Source organism: Notamacropus eugenii, chromosome 2 (genome assembly GCF_028372415.1).
Source record: "Notamacropus eugenii isolate mMacEug1 chromosome 2, mMacEug1.pri_v2, whole genome shotgun sequence".
Classification (NCBI taxonomy): domain Eukaryota; kingdom Metazoa; phylum Chordata; class Mammalia; order Diprotodontia; family Macropodidae; genus Notamacropus; species Notamacropus eugenii.
Genome location: NC_092873.1, coordinates 381,881,757 through 381,901,008, shown reverse-complemented (window position 1 = coordinate 381,901,008; position 19,252 = coordinate 381,881,757). Strand labels below are relative to the sequence as shown.

At 40.5% G+C, this 19,252-nt stretch overlaps 2 long non-coding RNA genes across 10 annotated transcripts in view; one reads left to right on the top strand and one right to left on the bottom strand.

Annotated features, from left to right (window-relative positions):
• The window catches only part of LOC140528962 (uncharacterized), a 145,647-nt gene that overhangs the window by 5,357 nt on the left and 121,038 nt on the right, over positions 1 to 19,252 (bottom strand). For 2 of the 6 annotated variants that reach the window (XR_011975361.1, XR_011975363.1), the window contains exon 3: positions 4,171 to 4,312. This is a non-coding gene — a long non-coding RNA (uncharacterized lncRNA). Of the gene's footprint in view, positions 1 to 1,398; positions 17,884 to 19,252 lie in introns of those variants that run through there. The other 4 variants (XR_011975362.1, XR_011975358.1, XR_011975360.1 and 1 more) reach the window with 3 other exon arrangements.
• LOC140528964 (uncharacterized) overlaps positions 14,252 to 19,252 on the top strand; it is a 7,189-nt gene continuing 2,188 nt past the window's right edge. The window contains exons 1-5 of one of the 4 annotated variants that reach the window (XR_011975371.1): positions 14,252 to 14,333; positions 15,826 to 15,884; positions 16,434 to 16,613; positions 17,825 to 18,148; positions 19,069 to 19,213. This is a non-coding gene — a long non-coding RNA (uncharacterized lncRNA). Of the gene's footprint in view, positions 14,334 to 14,455; positions 14,569 to 15,029; positions 15,109 to 15,825; positions 15,885 to 16,394; positions 16,614 to 17,824; positions 18,149 to 19,068; positions 19,214 to 19,252 lie in introns of those variants that run through there. The other 3 variants (XR_011975369.1, XR_011975370.1, XR_011975372.1) reach the window with 3 other exon arrangements.

Sequence of the window (19,252 nt, the reverse complement as noted above, 5' to 3'; positions counted from 1 at the left end):
CTGTGTGCTTTGATCTGCATTCAGATTCCATAGTTCTTTCTCTGGATGTGGATAGCATTTTCCATAAGTTTTTTGGAACTGTCTTAGGTCATCGCACTACTGAGAAGAGCTAAGTCTATCAAAGCTGGATGTCATACAATGTTGTTGTTACTGTGTACAATGTTCTTCTGGTTCTGCTCACTTCACTCAGCAACAGTTCATATAAGTCTTTCCAGGATTTTTTGAAGTCCACCTGTTCATCATTTCGTATAGCACAATAGTATTCCATTACAATCATATGCCACAAGTCATTCAGCCATTTCCCAATTGATAGGCATCCCCTCAATTCCCAATTCTTGGCCACCACAAAAACAGCTGAGTAATGACTACTTTTTCAGGGTTGTACCAAACAACCAAATAATTATTTTGTAAAGTAATACCAAAATTCCTCTAGAACAGGTGTCAGATATGGGACCAGCAACCCTCCTGAGTAAATAAACATACTATTGAACATAGGTAATGTTAACATGTTGCTTTCTAAGTCAATAATATAATATAATTCTTATGTAGAGTTTAGTGGCCCCATTTGTACTTGAGTTTGGTACCTCTGGCCTAGAGGAACAAAAAGTCAGGATATCAAGGGTAAAATTGAAAGTCAAAAGGTAGAAGCCCCTACCAGTACTAGATCTCACACTAGATATAAAGCAATAATCAATAAAATGGTGTGGCATTGCTTAAAAAATAGAGAGGTCAATCAGTGCAACAGATTAAGTACATAATATGGAGAAGGAAACAGCGGCATAGTGTTTGATAAACTCAAAGTCTCCATCTACTATGTTAGGACTTACTATAGGACAAAACACTTCTGGGAAAACCAGAAAGCAGTATGGTAGAAGTTAAGTATAGAAATTTTACACAATATAAAAAGATAAACTCCAAGTTTATATATGACATAGACATTATAGGCCACATCATATACAAATCAGAGGAGAAAAAAATGAACATAACTTTTATGATTATGGATAAAAGAACAATTCTTGACCAGCCAGAGATAGAGCAAAACCAGACAATTTTTTAATATATAAAAATTCTTTTTTTCTCACAAAGAAAAATCATGCAGATAAAATTATAAGGGAAGCAAATAGCTAGGTAAAATCTTTACATCATGTTCTCTCTCTGATAAAGATATAATTTCTAACATATATAGGAAACTGACTCAAATTTATAAAAATAGAAATCATTCTCCAATATATATATGATCAAAGAACATATATAGACAATATTCAGAGGCAGAAATCCAAACTGTGAATAGCCATATGAAAAGATGCTCTAAATCACTAATAATCTGAGAAATGAAAATTAAAGCAACTATAGAGATAAAAATTATACAACCTGCAATAAGACAAACTGAGGCAGAGCTCTGATCCAATGGCACTTTATTAAAAGATCCATGGTCCCCTCTAAAGAAGGCCCCTACCAGGACCCTATTTTTATAGGGTTTGATACAGAGACATTGAAGAACAAAATAATTTCATTGGTTGACGCGTGACACATAGGCAAAACAATATATCAACAGAGGCACAAGTTGGTCAAAGCAAGGAATATCTCCATTGACTAGGTGGTCATAAGATGGTTACAAGAAGGGCACCAGCTCATGTTGGACAAAAGAGAGTGATCCAGAGGTACAAAAATAAGTTAGGGGACTTTCCATGTAGTTGAGTCACCTCTGCCACACTGGGCTTGATCACCACAACAAGAAAAACAAGGGTAGAGGGCCTCCATCCAGCTTCCCATGACGAAAATGATCTTACCATCTGTAGCTCACAGATCTGGGGCTAGAACTTATAATCATATCAAATTAATTAATACTGATTGGAACAGTACAGGGGGTCTTCAATGAATCAATTTCCTCATTCTCCCCTTCTATCCACAGAAAGACCCTAGCCTTTCTTTGGATCTCTACAAACTAAATGAATAGAGGGCAGTCCTCCATGGACTGTGAGGTATAAAGCTGATATTGGTAATGAGGGAAATGGGTACACTTTATACTGATTACATTCCATTTGATTAAATAATCGTAATATATAAACAATGATAATATACTAATACATAAATAATTATTATATACTATTATATACGATAAATGTCTGAGGTGACACTCTCACTAATCAAGAGCCCTGGCAGATACCTCCTAGCAAAACATGTCCTTTAAGATATGGAAATTGGGGGACCATAGGGTATTTGTTAAAGTGCAACACTGCAAGCATTGTCTGCCCTACACACAGTTTCTGGAAATCTTTATGAAAACTACTTGAGCAATTCTGACAAACAGTCACCCCATTATAGTGATCAGAGGCAACATCGCTGCAGGCAACACAAACAGAACTAGACATTTTTAAAATAGGGAATGGAGGAAAATAAGGAACAGGTTGAGTTACATAAAAGATGGAATTATCAGTATTATCAGTCATTGCTCTCAGTGGTAAAGCAAAAGTTCAAGTAGAAGATTGGCTGAAAAAGAGGATTCAAAGTTCCAGTCACCACAGGCTCAGGAACAAGTGGATTAGGAGCTATTTATGGAGAGGATGATGATGATGAATCCCAACTCATGCAGCTCTTCACTCTTTGAAATATCCTCTGATGCAATCCTGTGGTCCTTTGGAGATCTCTTAGGAATACTGGAAGGAGTGGGGCTTCAGAGTAGCTTCTAGAGGATTTACTTCCCCAGTTCAGATCACTTGCAGAGATCCCCTCCTCTGTTAAAAATCTCTGAGAAACAGATCTAATTTGCTATGACAATAGTCTACCCAAACCTTAATAGCACTAATATGAAAATCACTGGACCAGAGAATTTACCTTTTTAGGCTGACAAATTCAAATAACAACTGAAACATTAAAAATTCTGAAACCAGAATTTTATCCTTGGCATGTATAGTTCCCTAATCTTGTTACAACGATTTATTAAAACTGACTGAACTTTTGTTTCACTCCAGCTATTTTCCTTTCTAGCTATTTTCTTTTAGCTGCTCATCCCTGCCCTAGGAGGATGAGGTTCTGGTAGGGAATATTAATAGAACAGTCCCCCACCTTTTTAAAATCGTCTCTAATAAACTAAATAACCCACCAATTTTGAGGCTGATGATAGCAGTTTATGCAGTGCCCATTCCATGCCAGCCTTCTTTTATGTCTTGAACATTGCTCAAGCCTGTTTTTAGTAAAACTTTAAAATGTTTAGTCTATTATTTCCCAATTTTGTTAATATCCCATGCCAATTTTAAAAAGTACCTATTAATGAAATACCATTTTATTCAATATAAAATTCCTATAAGGTCTGAATGTTATAGTGCTCATGCTTTACACAAGCCAGGCAGTGTGCTAAGTACTCGACAACTATGTGTTTCTCCCAACAACCCTGGGAGATGGGTGTAAATATTTATTATTCCCTTTGTACATATGAGAAATGATTAGATTCTCCAATTTACTATCATTACAATATGTTCAGCCCAATCAGTTTTGATTTAGAATGACTAGTGGCAATAACTAAACTTCATTTTGTACAAGGTTCCATTATTTTTAGTTGGCTTATATTAAAAAAAAAAAATTCATGGTGACACTCCCAACTTCCCAATACTGCTTTTTTGTTTCTTTGAGTTACCCAAAGAGCAAAATCAATCCCTTTAAATTTTCTAAATTACTAATCCTTTAGCATGACTATTTAAACCAGAGCAGAGAGATAATCCTTTTTCTGTCAATTAATTAATTGGCATATTTTATGAAACATATTCTGTACACTTATTTTGATCAGAGAAGGAAGATATGTAGCAATTATCAAAGGAGCATTGCTTAAAAAAATTTTCTACATCTTTTCTGTTTCAATGGGATAAGACCTTCTCTGAAATCTCCCTTGCAAAACTCCAGAACTCTTTCACTTTCAAACCCTGAATTTATGTCATCAGTACAAACTCCAGCTTTGTTTACCCATCTACTCTTCCTTAACTTTTCTCATTTCTTTACGCAACACTACTCTTTCTTCTACTTGCTTACTTCCTCTAATAAACTGCTTTCTGGTTTTTTAGTGGTTATAAATGCCCAATTCATACTGATTTCTTTGAGGGCTTTTAGGCAATTAGAATTAGCTACAGCTACACAGTTTTTAAAAATGATAGGCAAATAGACTCAAAAACAACTTACTGCACAAGTTCTTCATTTTAGAGCGTCACAAATTTTAGCAAGCAGGATGACTGTAGAGAAGAAATCATCTGTCTCTTTCTCCAAGTTAATTTATTTTATGCTGGAAAGGTGTTCAGTTATTTTGGCAATGTCCAAGCAGGGTCTATGGCACAGGAATGTCACAGATATTGGTAGGTTCTCTGCTATTCTCATAATAGTAAGTACTTTATTATTTCTTTATTATTATCATTATCACTTACTCTTAATGAAATACTGAACAGTTTTCTCAAAGACAACTTCCATTTTGGCGCTTGTTGATTGTGAATGATCCTGATTCCTAATTGCCTTTTTTTTAAACAAACTTTTGATATTTTCCCAAACCATAGTTTCCCTGTTAGGAATTTTATGTTTGTGTCTTGAGAGATATGAGGCCAACCAACAAGCCCTCAGCTGTGAGAAACATGCTCACCTTAAACAAAGAACAACAGCTGTTGTGAAATCCAGAAAGCTTTTAATAATTTCTACATTCATTCCCCCTCGATGAACAGATAGTTCCCAAGTAAGGGTACAGGAAGACTACAATTTGTTCAGACCAATGCAAGCCTTTTATACTGTTCCAAATTTTGGACTTCTCACCACACCATCCACTGACCACATGACTTCATGTTCTGCTCTCTGATAGGCTTCCCCTAAAACAGCTCATTAAGCCTGCACACAAGTTTCTGACCTTTTAAACCTGACCATGCTAGATCACAACTCTGATTGCTTAAAGCTGGGATGAATTTTAACCTTGTGGAAACAGAACTCCTTCCTTGTTTCCCACATTCTCATCAGAAGAGGATCTAATTTCCTAATAGTTATAAATGAACATAAGGCCTTAGTATACTAATTTAACTTTGAATTCACCTAAATAAAATATAGTTCAATAATTTGAACATCTCAACTTTCACAAAGGCCATTAGCTGCCAAGACTTCAAATTTCAAATTTCAGAACTCTTACTTTAACATATAGATACATTTACATATATACTCCTACTTTAATATATATTTGATAGTGATTAGAACTAGTAAGATCCTTTTATTTGAAGTATAACAATTTCTTGATTTAAAATTTCTATTTTTATTAAAAGTTTTTGACTTCACAGAGTTAACAGAAATTGTAGTACTTAAAACTATTTGAAAGAGATTGTACTTTTCTGAAGAATTGAGGGTTTAATTTTTTCCCTATTTCCTTTCAAATCACTCAAAATTAAGTACATTTTTTTAAACCTAACCTATTGTAAGGTATCATTTAATAAAGATTCTAAATCACTGTTCATGACTTTGCAAGCTTCCAACTGACAAAAGAGTTTCCATATTTCATCCATATTTGTCTTGAAATAATTTGCAAGTTGTGCTTTTGCCCCTCAAAATTTCAGTATTTTATACTTTTATAAGCCATATGCTCACTTAAATTTGATCTTTTGTAATCTGACCACCCTTGATTATTTATGACTATGATCATTTATGGCCTTATATGACTTTCAGACTGGACACCCTTACCTTTAAAGCTGCTATTACTTTGAGCTGTTCACAAGACCTTGGTGTGACTGTAATCTGCCCTAATGTCATGAAAGCTATGAAGGACTTTTCTCTCCTATTAAAGGGTTACAGGGCTCCACTGCTAGACCCCTCTCTCTGCAACTGGAATCACAGTGCCCTGTTCCTCCAGTCAGAGGTGCTGTTCTCAGCAGCATTGCCCTTTTCTGTTTCCCCCTTTATGTAAACTAAACTATTCTTTGTATTTTAAGGGTTTGAGAAATAGGGGGTCCTGCCTTGAAGAGTGAAGTGGTTCAATCCCCTTCAGTCTTTATGAGAGGTTTCTAGTGATCTAGCAACAGACCTAGTACCCAGGTTCATAAGACTAAAAGATCTCCAAGGAGGCCATACCTAGTGACATCTCTATTAGGTGTTCATGCACTTATTTTATTCCTCTAATTTTTAAAATTCATAGTTATTTAATTCTATGTTCAGTGATTCTTTCCCTAACTTACTACAACCCCATTTATACAATTTGAATTTATTTTCTCTAACCAATTGATTTCAACACAAGTTTTACTGTGTTTTTTACCTAAACAGTTGACTTAAACTGCAAAAAATATCATTAAGTTTCACTTACTTTCAGTGACTTTCTGATTTCAAAATAAGTTTTCTTCCTCTGGGAGCACTTTAGGAATCACCTTCAACCTAGGTTGTCTAATCAGGACTTGTTTGGTGCCCTCAGATTGGTTGTTTAAAAGCAGCAAACAACAGAAGAATACAAAAGAACTCCAATTCTACCCACTTTTATTCTTTTCTGAAGATGGTCTTAAATTTCCTTATCTATCTTCTAATAATAAAAATTCCTAAGCTTATCCCAACATTACAGTTTTTAAAGTATGCTCTTATTCTACATTAAAATTAAAACCAATTCCACAGACTGATACTCTAAAACTTTAGACTTAGATACTGGATAGCAGAAACTTCTTCAAGTTTAGCAAATGTGTTTCCTTCTCAAATTCTGAATTGTAGAATTATTTAAGCTCACAATATTTTTTAATCTAATTTTTCCTATATCATTTCATAAGTTTTTTGTATTTTAACACTTCCCTGAATTTCTATCTCACTGAATCTCTTCTGAATATATCTCATGACTATTAAGACAGTTCTTAAAAGGCAAACTTCAGTTTTACATCAATACCTAGTTATTTTAAAGGCCTCTTTTAAGGAATAACTGATCTGTGAATTTTGTTTGTGGTTGTTGTTTTCATTAAACTCATCAAAATACTTTACAAAGACATCAAAATTGGAATTTAGAAATGAAATAAATTTGATTGTTCTTTTTTCACAAATTTGTTTTCCAATAATTTTTTTATATCTTAGTTTTCAATTAATTTCTGTTTCTATCTTTCATCTCATGGATCTGCAATATGGCCATATTGAAAATGAAAGAGAGAGAGAGAGAAGGAGGGAGGGAGGGAGAAAGATTTGTCTTCTTTTAGGTCTTTTTAAAAAAAAAAAGTTCATTATTTTAACAGCTTGTTTCTTCTGATTGATCACACCAAAAGAAAAGGCATAAAACACCTGTTAGCTATGGGTTAGCAAAAGCATGTTGACCTGGCAATTGGTTCAAGAAAAGGCAACAGGCTAAAGGCATACATTATTTATTAATTCCCTTTTAAAGAAAATAGTAAAGTGCTATGGAGCCAGGATCAAGATCGTCTGGCTTAAATACATTTTATCATGAGAAAGGAACTCTCTTAGTTGAACAAATTGTAAATGTAGTAAGACAAGACAATTAACAAAGTAGTGTCAATTGGGTTTTATGATTCCAAACTATGTGAATTTCCTCTCTGTAGCATATGTCTCCATGACATACAATAAGAAGAAAATCCCACCACTCCAGCGGCAGGCATCCTGTCCTAAATAGGTCCTTGAAGTTGCTGACACAAGAAAGGGTATCTTTAACAGAGTTGACAAAGTTGAAATTACAACCCAGGACATCTGTGTTTTTTCCTTATCCTTTTTTCCTTATTAGCATGCTATAAAAAGGGTCTCGTAAGGAAGTTACTAAGTCAGCCCCATTTGCTTCCCTGACATACCAAAAGGCATTCTCTGAGTTTACTTAAGATTAACAAAAGAGACTATTAGGTCCAGACTCTTCTTAATTCAAGCTTTCAATTAATGAATTGGCCCTTATTGAAGTCCAAAATTTATATTAAATATCATCAAGCAGGAACAACACAGACAAAACAAACACATATTTTCTATTCTCTTAAAGATTTTCCTAATTGTGTAAGATCCCTTTCTGTCTGAAGTAAAGAACACACTATTCGTGAACTTAGTTTCAAAAAGACACATACAGAACATGTAACAAGACATAATATTAAATCAGGCCTGAGCTTTTCCTGAATTTTTCTCTAGGAGATTTTAAGTCATGATTTTGCCTGTCTCTTCTATTAAGTATAGAACTCATGACCATTTTGTGACTGGGCTCCTAAAATAATTTTTCTATTTCCTAATTATATTAACGCTTTTAGAATCTTATCAATAAAACTTGTAATTTAGAAATAATACATATAGTTCTAGTCAAATTTGCCTTTGCCAATTGTGTTCACCCATTTAAAGTGCCCTTTGTATTTTGAACAAGTCCCTACTAGATAGAAGAGCTAGTTCAAGTTCTATTCCTCTAGACTTTTAGCCAAAGTATAATCAGAGGGAAAAAAAAAACCTGCTAATGATAAAGCATTTAGTAATATCAATAGTTCATCAATTCTAAATTGATTTGGGGTGTTATTCAGTAAAACTCCATAGGTTTCTAAATTATCAGAAGTTCTATGCTTTGGTCAAAACAATCCCCTAAACCTTTTGTATTCTCAAACCAAACTTTACACAGCTTAATAGCTTTTTCTTTAGTCATCTCCAACCCCCTGGACAGGGAGTCCATCCTTTTTCCAGGCTGTAATGGGGACCAAGTAGGATGCATTTCTCTTCTTAGGTCCTACCCCATCTCTCATGCAGGTATCCTCCACCAGGAGTGACACTCTTTGGAGGAACTTCCTTTGAGAGAATTGGACTAGATTCCTCAGGTACACACCTTTTTGACTATTCCTTCTGAGAAATTCTTCAACTGAAGAAATTAGAGAGTATCTCCCTAAGATATCCCACCCTGAACCTTTCCCTATAGAAAATTCTCTCTTTCCCTAGGTCATCAAAATAAAGCAAGGGAGATAATTTCCAAGCAGCCTGAGCTCAGCCTACATGGGCATCTTTTCTACAGCTAACACTATAACATTCATGGATTTGTTTTAACAATTTCTCCACTACTTCCAATTCTTAATCATTCTTGTTATCATATTTCGCTGATAAAGGTTTGGTATCCAAGATACATAAACAATTAATTATATAAACAGATCAAAAAACAATAACAGATTATATGTGTTACATGTATGTCTGTGTATATTATATATAATATATACATTTTTTGTTATTGTTCAGTCATGTTGAACTCTACATGACCCCACGCATGGAGTTTTCTTAGCAAAGATACTGAAGTGGCTGTGCATTTCTTTCTCCAGTGTGTCTCCCTTTTACACATGAGGAATTGAGACAAATAGGAGTTAAGTGACTTGGATAAGCACCCAACTGAGTCTACACATGTATTACAAACTGCATTGTGATATAGTTTCTATGTCTGTTTGAATCTGTATTGTATCTGAATCTATATTATTCTTGTATTCTGTGAAAACTTTTTATTCATCTTTGTATGACATACAATACCTAGAGTGGTGACTTGAATAAGACTAACATCAAATAAATCTTTCTTGAATAAATTCTTTTACTTTCTCTGGGAAGAATCATGATAAAGCAGCACTGGACAGAAGAAAAAATATCAGATTTGGTATCAACTGACACGAATTCAGATCCTAGCTCAGCTACTTACTATTTATGTGACCTTAGGCAAGTCACAACCTTCTTTGTCCTGTTTCCTAAAATGAAGGGAATAGACTAGAGGACCTTTGTGTTACATCTACATCTATGACCCAGAAAAGGATTTTTCTTCACTCAGTCTTATTTACTGTCCCATTTGTCCCTTACACAGCCAACACTCTGTATGCAGGCTTTCGTTACATCATGCCTAGACAGTGGTCAGAGCCTTCTGGTTGGTCTCTCAGGCCTTGGGTCTTTCTCATTACTCCAGTTCATCTTTCACACAGCTGCCAAAGTGATTTTTCCTAAAATGCAAGTCTGACTATGCCATCCCTCTACCAGTAAACTTCAGTGGTTTTGTATTACCACCAAAGTTACACATCAGTTTCTCTCTTTGGCATTTAAAGACCTTCACAACCCTTTCTAGCCTTCTTGTGCTTTACTCCCCTGAGTACTCTATGATCCAGGGCCATTGGCCTTGTACTTTGCACTCAAAGGTCCCTCCTGACTTTGTTCTATTTCAGGTTCTGTCCCATGCCTGCAAGGCTTTCCCTCTTCACTTCAACCTCCTTATTTCTCTGACCTCCTTCAAATCTCAGATTAAATGACACCTGAATACACACATTCCCTACTTCTAGAGACTACCCTCTAAGATTACCTTTCACTTCTATAGTATATATCTTACATGTTCATACATAGAGTGCCCTCTTGGATCACTCTCCCAGAGCCAGACTATCTATAACTCCTTAGGGTCCTAGAAGGTATCCCTCAACAGTGAGGGCTATGAACCCTTGGTATCTATGGGCTCGAATGCAGGTTTTCCTTCCCATCACAGAGCTAAATACTAGTGGACTAATGCCTCACTATCTTTTAACCACTTAACATCAATTAGTTTTTACAGAAGGATATTCACTCTGAAGATATAGTAAGAAAAAAGTATAAATATTTCCCCCATACACCTTTGGGCACTATCTGTGCAGTATTAGTATCTGGGAAGAGTGGACTCAGATTTACAACAATTTCTAAACAGCATTGGTCCCACCAAGTTCATATCCAAATTCATCTAGTGCTGGCTGGGTTACAGAGATCCTGAAGGTTCCGCCTTTTCACCAGCTGTAAGACTAGCATTGACTCAACTACCAGATTCCCAAATGCCTCACTCTCCTTATGTTTGGAAACCCACAGGATTGTCACCTCTAATCCCTTCACCTAAGAAGAAAGAACAAATACTTAGGCAAGGAAAGAACTGAGGCCTATTTTCACAGTCATATTTTGTCCTCATAGGGAAAAAGGTAGAAGCCTCTCTCGTTATGTTATTGTCTGCCACTAGATGTCAGCAGTGAAAGGTTCAAACTAAGAGAAGGTCTGAAAAGACCATCAGGTCAGATAAAAAGAATTGATGAGAGAGGAGTAAAAGTATTGACTTGCTGCAGTATTAAATTTGTAGTAGCCCCAATGAGCTTGGCTTTGTGACTTCCTCCAGCTCTCCTCAGCAGCACATGAGGAGGAATGAAGGAGATAAGACAGGTGGGAGTAATCCAGGGTGAGGATTTGGTCAGGTGTAACCATAGATAGCAAGAAGGAACTGAAGAGAGTGTAGAGATAAGCCTGTTGTCTAAGGGGTCAAAATCAGGAAAAGAGAGCATAGGCAGAATATCAAGATACAAATACGGAATTAAATTATTTAGTGAGTGTTCTCCATAAACATATCAAGTGCTTCTTCTCACCCCACCAAAGGAGAATATATACCCTGTTGTAACATTTGAGTCTCTAATCCAGCAGAAGGGACACAGATTATATTCATGAAGCTGGTGATAGAACATGACCACTCTCATTCCTAACATCAGTCTATGTGTGATATCGACACTGTCCACCCCCACCCCATCTTCTCCAATCTCTCTCCAGGGAGTGTTTGTTCCTGATGCCTACAAATATTCACCACTGTCCTTCATCCTTAAATTCACACTAAACACTAACATCCCTTCTATTTATCATCCTCTGTCTCTTCTCCCTCTCTAAGACAAATGTCTAGGAAAAGTTTTCTATTCTCCTTGCCTCCATTTGTTCTACTCTCACTCACTTCTCAATCCTTTGTGATCAGCCTTCTGACCCCATCACTTAACTGAACCACTCTCCCAATGTCACTAGTGATTTCTTAGTTGACCAGCCTGAAGGCTTCTTATCCTTCCTCATACTCCCTGACCTGTCTGATGCATTAGACCTGAATGCCCTTTCCTTCTGGATATTCTTCTCTATTCAAGTGAACAAGCATTTACTAAGCACTCACCACTTGTCAGGAGCTTTGCTAATTACTAGCAATACAAAGAAAAGGCAAACACTTCTCTGCATTTTTGTGACACTTGTCTCTTGGTGCTCTTCCAATCTGTCAGACCTTTCCTCCATCTCCTTTGTGACTGATGTCATCCTCCATATATGCTACTATAGGTGTGGTGTCCCCAAGGCTCTGTGCAGGGCCCTCTGTTCTGACTACTCTCTCTCACTAACTGATCTTATCAACTCCAGTGGATTTCATCATCTCTATGAAGATGCTGCCTGGATGTAGAAATCTGTATTTTACCTCTCTCTTGACCTTCACTCCCACATCCTTAGTTGCTCATTGGGCATTTCAAACTGGATGTATCATAAGGACCTCAAGCTCAACATGTCCAAAATAGAACTCATTATCTTTCCCCCCAAATCCACCCTTTTTCTATTTTCTATTACTGTCAAGAGTACCATCACCATTCTACTCACCCATGTGGCAATCTGGATGTCATTCTCTACTTTTACTCTCCCTCATCAAAAGTATTCAATAATTTGCCAAATCTTGTCATATTTCTACCACATCTCCCCCTCTTTTCTCCAATTACACCACCATTCCTCTAGTTCAGACCATTATCACCTCTTGTCTGGACTTTAGTAGTTTTCTAATTGGTCTCCCTGTGTCCAACCTCTCATCACTCCAGTCTGTCTTCTACACTTGTCAAAGTGTTCTTTCCTAAACCCCAGGTCTGCCCTTGTTGTGGTTCTTCAGTCATATTCAGTCATGTCCAACTCTTCATGATTCCAATTGGGGATTTCTTGGCAAAGACACTGGAGTGGTTTGCTATTTCCTTCTCCAGCTCATCTGACAGATGAGGAAACTGAGGCAAAGAGGGTAAAGTGACTTGCCCAGGGTCACTCAGCTAGTAACTGTCTGAAGGCAGATTCAAACTCAGGAAGAAGAGTCTTCCTGACTCAAGGTCAGGGCTCCATCCACTGCACCCCCTAGCTGCTCTCAAGCCCTCTACTCCATAAACTCCATTAGGCTCCCTCTTATATCTAGAATTCAGTATAAACTCCTTCATTCAGCATTTAAAGCCCTTCACAACCTCATCTCAACCTATCTTTCCAGCTTCCTTATACATCCCCACCCCCCATACATACTCTGGAGTCCAGTTTACACAACATTCTTAGTGCTGCTCATGCACAATATTCCACAAGTCCCCATGACATTACAATGTCTATTCTCCATCCCTGGAGCACTCTCTCTCTTCAACCCCTTGAATCCCTAGTATCCTTCAAGAGTCTGCTTAAATGTTACCTTCTACATTATCTACCACCCTTCCACCCACTAGAGCTTTCCCTACCAAAACTATGTTACAGTGGATGTGTGTCCTTTGCATATGCATACTGAGCACACAAAACATCTTGTCTCACACGACAGAACAGAAACTTCTTATTGATAGAGACCGTTTAAATTTCATTGTAGCACACTGCCTGGCACATAGTGCCATAAATGTTTGTAAATAACTTGATTATATAATAACTCCACTGTTCAATCACTGTCAAAATCCAACCAGAATGTGGGAGTTGAGGAACATTAGAATATCAGATCATGTCTTTATTCTCTCTCTCTGCCTCCCTCTCTCTCTGTCTCTCTCTATCTCTCTGTCTCTGTCGTTCTCTCTGTCTTTCTGTCTCTGTCTCTCTCTGTTTCTGTCTCTGTCTCTGTCTGTTTCTCTCTCTGTCTGTTTCTCTCTCCGTCGCTCTCTCTCCGTCTCTCCCTGTCTCTCCGTCTCTCTCTCTGTCTGTCTCGCTCTCTGTCTCTCCCTCTGTCTGTCTCTGTCTGTCTCTCTGTCAGTCTCTGTCTCTCTCGGTCTCTCTGTCTGTCTCTCTGTCAGTGTCTCTCGGTCTGTGTCTCTCTGTGTCTCTGTCTCGCTCTCTGTCTCTCCCTCTGTCTCTCACTGTCTGTCTCTCTGTCTGTCTCTGTCTGTCTGTCTCTGTCTGTCTCTCTGTCAGTGTCTGTCTGTCTCTGTCTCTCTCGGTCTCTCTGTCTGTCTCTCTGTCAGTGTCTCTCGGTCTGTGTCTCTCTGTGTCTCTGTCTCGCTCTCTGTCTCTCCCTCTGTCTCTCACTGTCTGTCTCTCTGTCTGTCTCTGTCTGTCTGTCTCTGTCTGTCTCTCTGTCAGTGTCTGTCTGTCTCTGTCTCTCTCGGTCTCTCTGTCTGTCAGTGTCTCTCGGTCTGTGTGTCTCTGTCTCTCTCTCTGTCTCTGTATCTCTGTCTCTCTCTCTCTCTCCCTCCCTCTCTTTCCCTCTCCCTCTCCCTCTCTCTGTCGTCATACAGCTGAGGGGGAAGTAATAAGCATCACTGTGCCTCACCCACACTTCCATATTTTTTTCACCTGACTGAACTGCACAAAGTCACTGTTGCTCAGTGCGACGTGCGCTGCCCAGGCGAATTGCTGCACACCAGCCGGTGAGACCACAGGGACGCCACTTTCCCGTCCGCTTCGGGGGGCGGGGGGAACACGCGACACACAAGCCCGGAGGACCAGCACCGTGCCGGGAGACAGCGGCCGTAGCCGGCCCAGCCCGGGGGAAGCCGCCCCGGCCGCCCTCGCAGCTCCTGGGGACCGGTCCGAAGCCTGGGCTGCGAGAGCTTGTCCAGGAGAAGTCACCCCACACTCACCGACTCTCGGGAGCTAGGCAAGGTCGGGCCTGGTTACTTCTTGGTTGGTGCACCGAGGGCTGGAGGCTTTTCCTTTCCCTCCCATCTCACCCGCCCACCGTCACACAGGGGGCCGGGTCCGGGGACTGGGACACCCGTGGCAGGCGGAGGGGTTTCCCAGGTCGCGGGCGCCCTGCCCTTGAGTTCGCAGCGTGGAGTCTGGGACCCTGGAGACTCCCGGGAGCCCTGGAGAAGTCCTCTCTCTCTCTGTCTTTATTTTTTTTTCAGTGACTGAGTTCAGTCCTGGAGTTGAGAGGAACCCGAGCTGGGCCGGTGGCACGCCAGTCCTGGAAGGGCTGGGGGTGGGAGGCGAGGAGCAGGGGTGGAGGGGAGGCGCTAGGGGGCAGAGTGGAGGGTTTGAGGTTGCAGTGGCCACACGTGCTTGAGGTTCGGGACGAATTAGTGTTTGTCTGTCCGAGTTGAGGTGCCGAGGTGGATTGGTGGTAGTCAGTGAATTAGTTCACTGCAGTCGATGAGGGGGTCTGGACCAGAAGCGGGTCCGGGACGGAACGGGCGAGGTGAGGTAAGGTCGGGAAGTGGACTTGGGGCATCTAGGTGGTACCGGTGCTAGGGATGCAGGATGGGTTAGTGGTGGTCTGTCCGAGGTGAGGTGGGGAGGCGGAATGATCCTGTTCAGTGAGTGAGTTCCCTAGTGGGGGTTAGAGGGGCTGGTGCTAGGAAGGCAGTTGCTGGGTTCCCGATGAGCAGAGTTGGGTGGCTGTGTAAGTGGAGGACCCTGTAATGTATGCAGTAATTATCTAATACATGCTTATGAGATGATTAATTGATAGAAGAGATTCTCACTGATCTATCTGTGATCTCCATTGTCTCTACCAAACCATTCTTGTTATGAGAGTCTAAGACTTTGAATGTCTGAATGAGAAAGCTTTTATCAAGTACCTACTATGTTCCAGGCATTGTGCGAGGTATTGATGATACATATACAAAAGTGAGATATAATCCCTACTCTCAAAATCTTACATTTTCAAGAGGGAATAGCATGTATAGGGCAGTGACTGGCATGGAAGACAGATGTTGTCTGAAGAATCCTGGATGAGTAGACTGCCATGTTCTTTCCAATAGCAAGAGTTTTATTAGTTTTTTTTCTTGTCACTGGGACATTAGATAAAAAGTAGAAAGGAAGGAAACATGCATCTGTTAAGTGCTGGCTGTTGTACCAGGTGCCTGCCTACAACCCTGGGAGATAGGTGTTAATTACTGTCTTCCTTTTACTGTTTAGGAAACTGAGGCCAATATAGGTTAAATGATTTGCCCAGGATCACACTGCTTGTATCTGAGGTAAGATTTAAACTCTAGTGTTCCTCACTCCAAACTTGGGGCTCCATTCCTTGCCTTTAGCAATTGGGATGGGGGTGGAGGGAAGGAGGAGCCTTAGAAGTGTGGCTACAGGGTAGAGGGCAAGATGCTGGGTTAGTGCTGGTTGGTGGTTGGAATGTGAAACAGGGGACTGGCTAGACAGAGTGGGTTAGCTGAGTTTGCTCTCACTCATCCACCCACAAATCTTGACTGTGCAGGCCCAAGACTGAGTTTCAAAATTGAATGGATTAACTGGAGAGAAGAGGGAGGTTAGGAGCAAGGTCTCTGAGCAGAAGATGAAAGAGTTCCAGAGGGAGGGAAGAACAGGGAGAGCCCATTGTCAGAGCAGTTAATAGGATGTCCCTGTCTCCTGGTCAATTCCTGGGCTGGTTGTAAACTATAGGTTGGACTCAGAGGAGATAGCACTCACTATTTAATTTGGAGCCTGACTGAGTGAATGGGAATTTATGTAAAGTCTGTATGCAAATACAGAGAGCATCGAATCAGGAGGCTGTATGTTATTGTCCTAAGCATACATACAGATTGGTGAGACCAACTGGAAATACGATAAAAGGCCGCAGGAAAAGTCTGAACCATTTACTGAGGAGCTTTCCCACAGCACACAAGCTAGAGCATTGTTTGACTTCATGGATCTGAGATTCATGTTCCAATTCTTCTTTATCTGTTCTCTACTGAATTATTTTGCCAGAGGTAAGTGATTACACGAAGCTGGTCCTACCCATGCTCTGGGCCCCTCAGCTGGAATTCATAATGTTGTTAGGAGGGGGTGTAATGTTAAGCCACTTTGAAGACTTTCCCTGCCCCTTAATAGGCCCATTTGACCTGCTTTGAGCTCTGGCCCAGCCTATAGCTTGAGTCACATGGAGCTGATGGTGGCAGGAGCTTGCTGAATAGGTAGAGCAGGAAGGGTACAACAGGAAAAGTGCATGAGGAAGAGCTGAGAGAGAACAGGCAGAGCAGAGCAGCTAGTGTGAGTGAGAGAGGGAGTGCTTTTGCCTAAGGGAGATGGTTTATGGGGAGATCTGACCAAGGGAAGACTTGGGGATGGCAGTGCTCCCTGCATTGATACTACAGTCACAGAGTAAGACAGGACCAGAGCTGGAATTAGAACCTGGTCCCAGCAGAGATTTCACTTTACCACACTGCCATCCCACTGAGAATGGGGCTGTGATTCCTCTGAACTCATGCTCTGATTCCAGTTCACTCCATTTTCTAAAACACCATAACACCCACTACGTGAGCTGAGACTTAAAGAAAAGTAAGCATTCAGATGCGATAGCTAGATGGTGCCATAGTGCACAGAGCAACAGGCCTGGAAAGAGAAAACTCATCTTCCTGAGTTCAAATCCTGCCTCAGACACTTAATAAGTGTGTAATCCTGGGCAAGTCATTTAACCCTGTTTGCTTCAGTTTCCTCATCTGTAAAGTGAGCAAGAGAAGGAAATGGCAAACCACTCCAGGATCTCTGCTGAGAGATCCCCAAACGAGATCACAATGAGTCAGACAGGAGAAACAACTAACAATAACAAAGGACTGTGTCTTGATGACTTCATCAGCTCTGGGGAGGATGGACAAGAGAGAAGGGAAGCAGGAAGATGAATTAAGAGGCTCTGAAATAGTCCAAGTGAGAAGTGGTGAAAGCTGGCCAAGGGAGGCCATGTGAACAGAAGGAATGGATTATACAGGAGAGGGGCTGAAGAGGGAGGAGAGACAAGACTTGGGGACCAATGGGCCGTGGAGAGCAGGGGAGGGAATGTCAAGGCTGAATCAAAGGCTCCTCACCTGAGGGACCTGAGGTCTGGAGAAGGGTTGGGGTTGGAGAGATCCCTGTGGTACATGCAGGTCCTTCCTCAGGCCACCTTTCCTGTACCCTTGTGACTTTTGCTTCCATCTTGTCACAGGCATCTCAGAAGTGGTGTCTTCTATGAACAGGACCCTGGGAGATGATGTTCTGTTCCCTCTAGATCCAAAAATAAGAAATGGGACCTGGAAGGTTGAATGGTATTCAACTTCTAAGAGTTTGTGCTTACTCATCATGTCTCCAAGGGAGAGCAGGCCAAGCTGGATCATTCCCCTGAAGGAATATGAGGGGAGGCTTTCTGTTGCCCATAATGAGTCTCTGGTGTTGAAGAATGTGGCCTCTGATGACAGTGGTTATTATGAAATTCACATGATATCAGACTTAGGAGAGATGTATATTCAGAAGTTCAATTTAACTGTCTCTGGTAAATGAACCACTTGCCCCCTTTTGGACCCCACCCTGCTCTCACACGCTTGGACACTTTTAAAAACTTCCTTCCTCTCTCCCACCTTCAGACCTTTCCAAAACCTGTCTTCCTCTCTCCCTTTGCCCAGTAGAAAGGTAAGGGGTGGGGAGGCCAGGGGAGGGTGGCAGAGCTGCTCTTTCCTTACATAAGGGGAAAGTAGAGGTCAGAAAACTGAGGCTGGAAGGCCTGTCCCAAGGTCATGCACCCAAGAGCCAGCTTAAAGAAATGAAGAGGACTGACTGAATTACAGACCTACCTTCCCTGAAGAACCATGTGAAACTACTGAGCTTGTCAATCACTCAGTCCTTCCTCATCCCTCCTCCTGGGAATGTCCCTGCACTGAAGAGCAGTCCCTGAAGGCTAAATGTGCCCCTGAAATAATGAAGGAGGAATGAGATCTCCTCCTGGGTGTGTCTATTCTGATCAGAGAGAGAGGAGATGTGATGTAGGGGGTAAGGAGGTGTCCTAGAAGAAGAGGATGGGTGCACACTTGGGGAGAAGGAAGACTTTCTGGGGGGAAATGGAGGAGAATTCAAGGAACTTAGTAATGACTGATGCTCCAGGAGAAAGATTCTCCAGGTACTGCCTATTGTCATGTTTTAGTCATAGTTTATCCTGTCATTTCTGTATCTCTGCCTTCTGTTCAAATCATGTAGGTCCTTTTCTCTCCTTATCACCCTTTTTCCATATCCCCATCCCCTTTCCTCCTTGTTTGCCCAAATGTCAAAAAGTTCTATAAGGAACAGAGTCTCTGTTAGTCTACTTTCCTATTCCCTTCTCCTTCCTACTATCTTTTACTTCACATATTTCCTTTCCAAGCGTCTATCCCCCTTCTCAGTAACAGATTGATGCTGAATGATCTTGACTTATTGTTTCAGGGTCTGTGAGTACAAAGTCTGACATGAAACCATGGATTGGGTTAGGCGCTGCTCTCCTTGTGGTCCTGTTTTTTGCATCCATACTTCTGATACGTTTCCAACATCCAGAAATATATAAGAAGTGCCTTAACAATTTGAAGAAGAGGTAATTTGAAGACAGGAGAGATTATGACTCTGCTGGGAC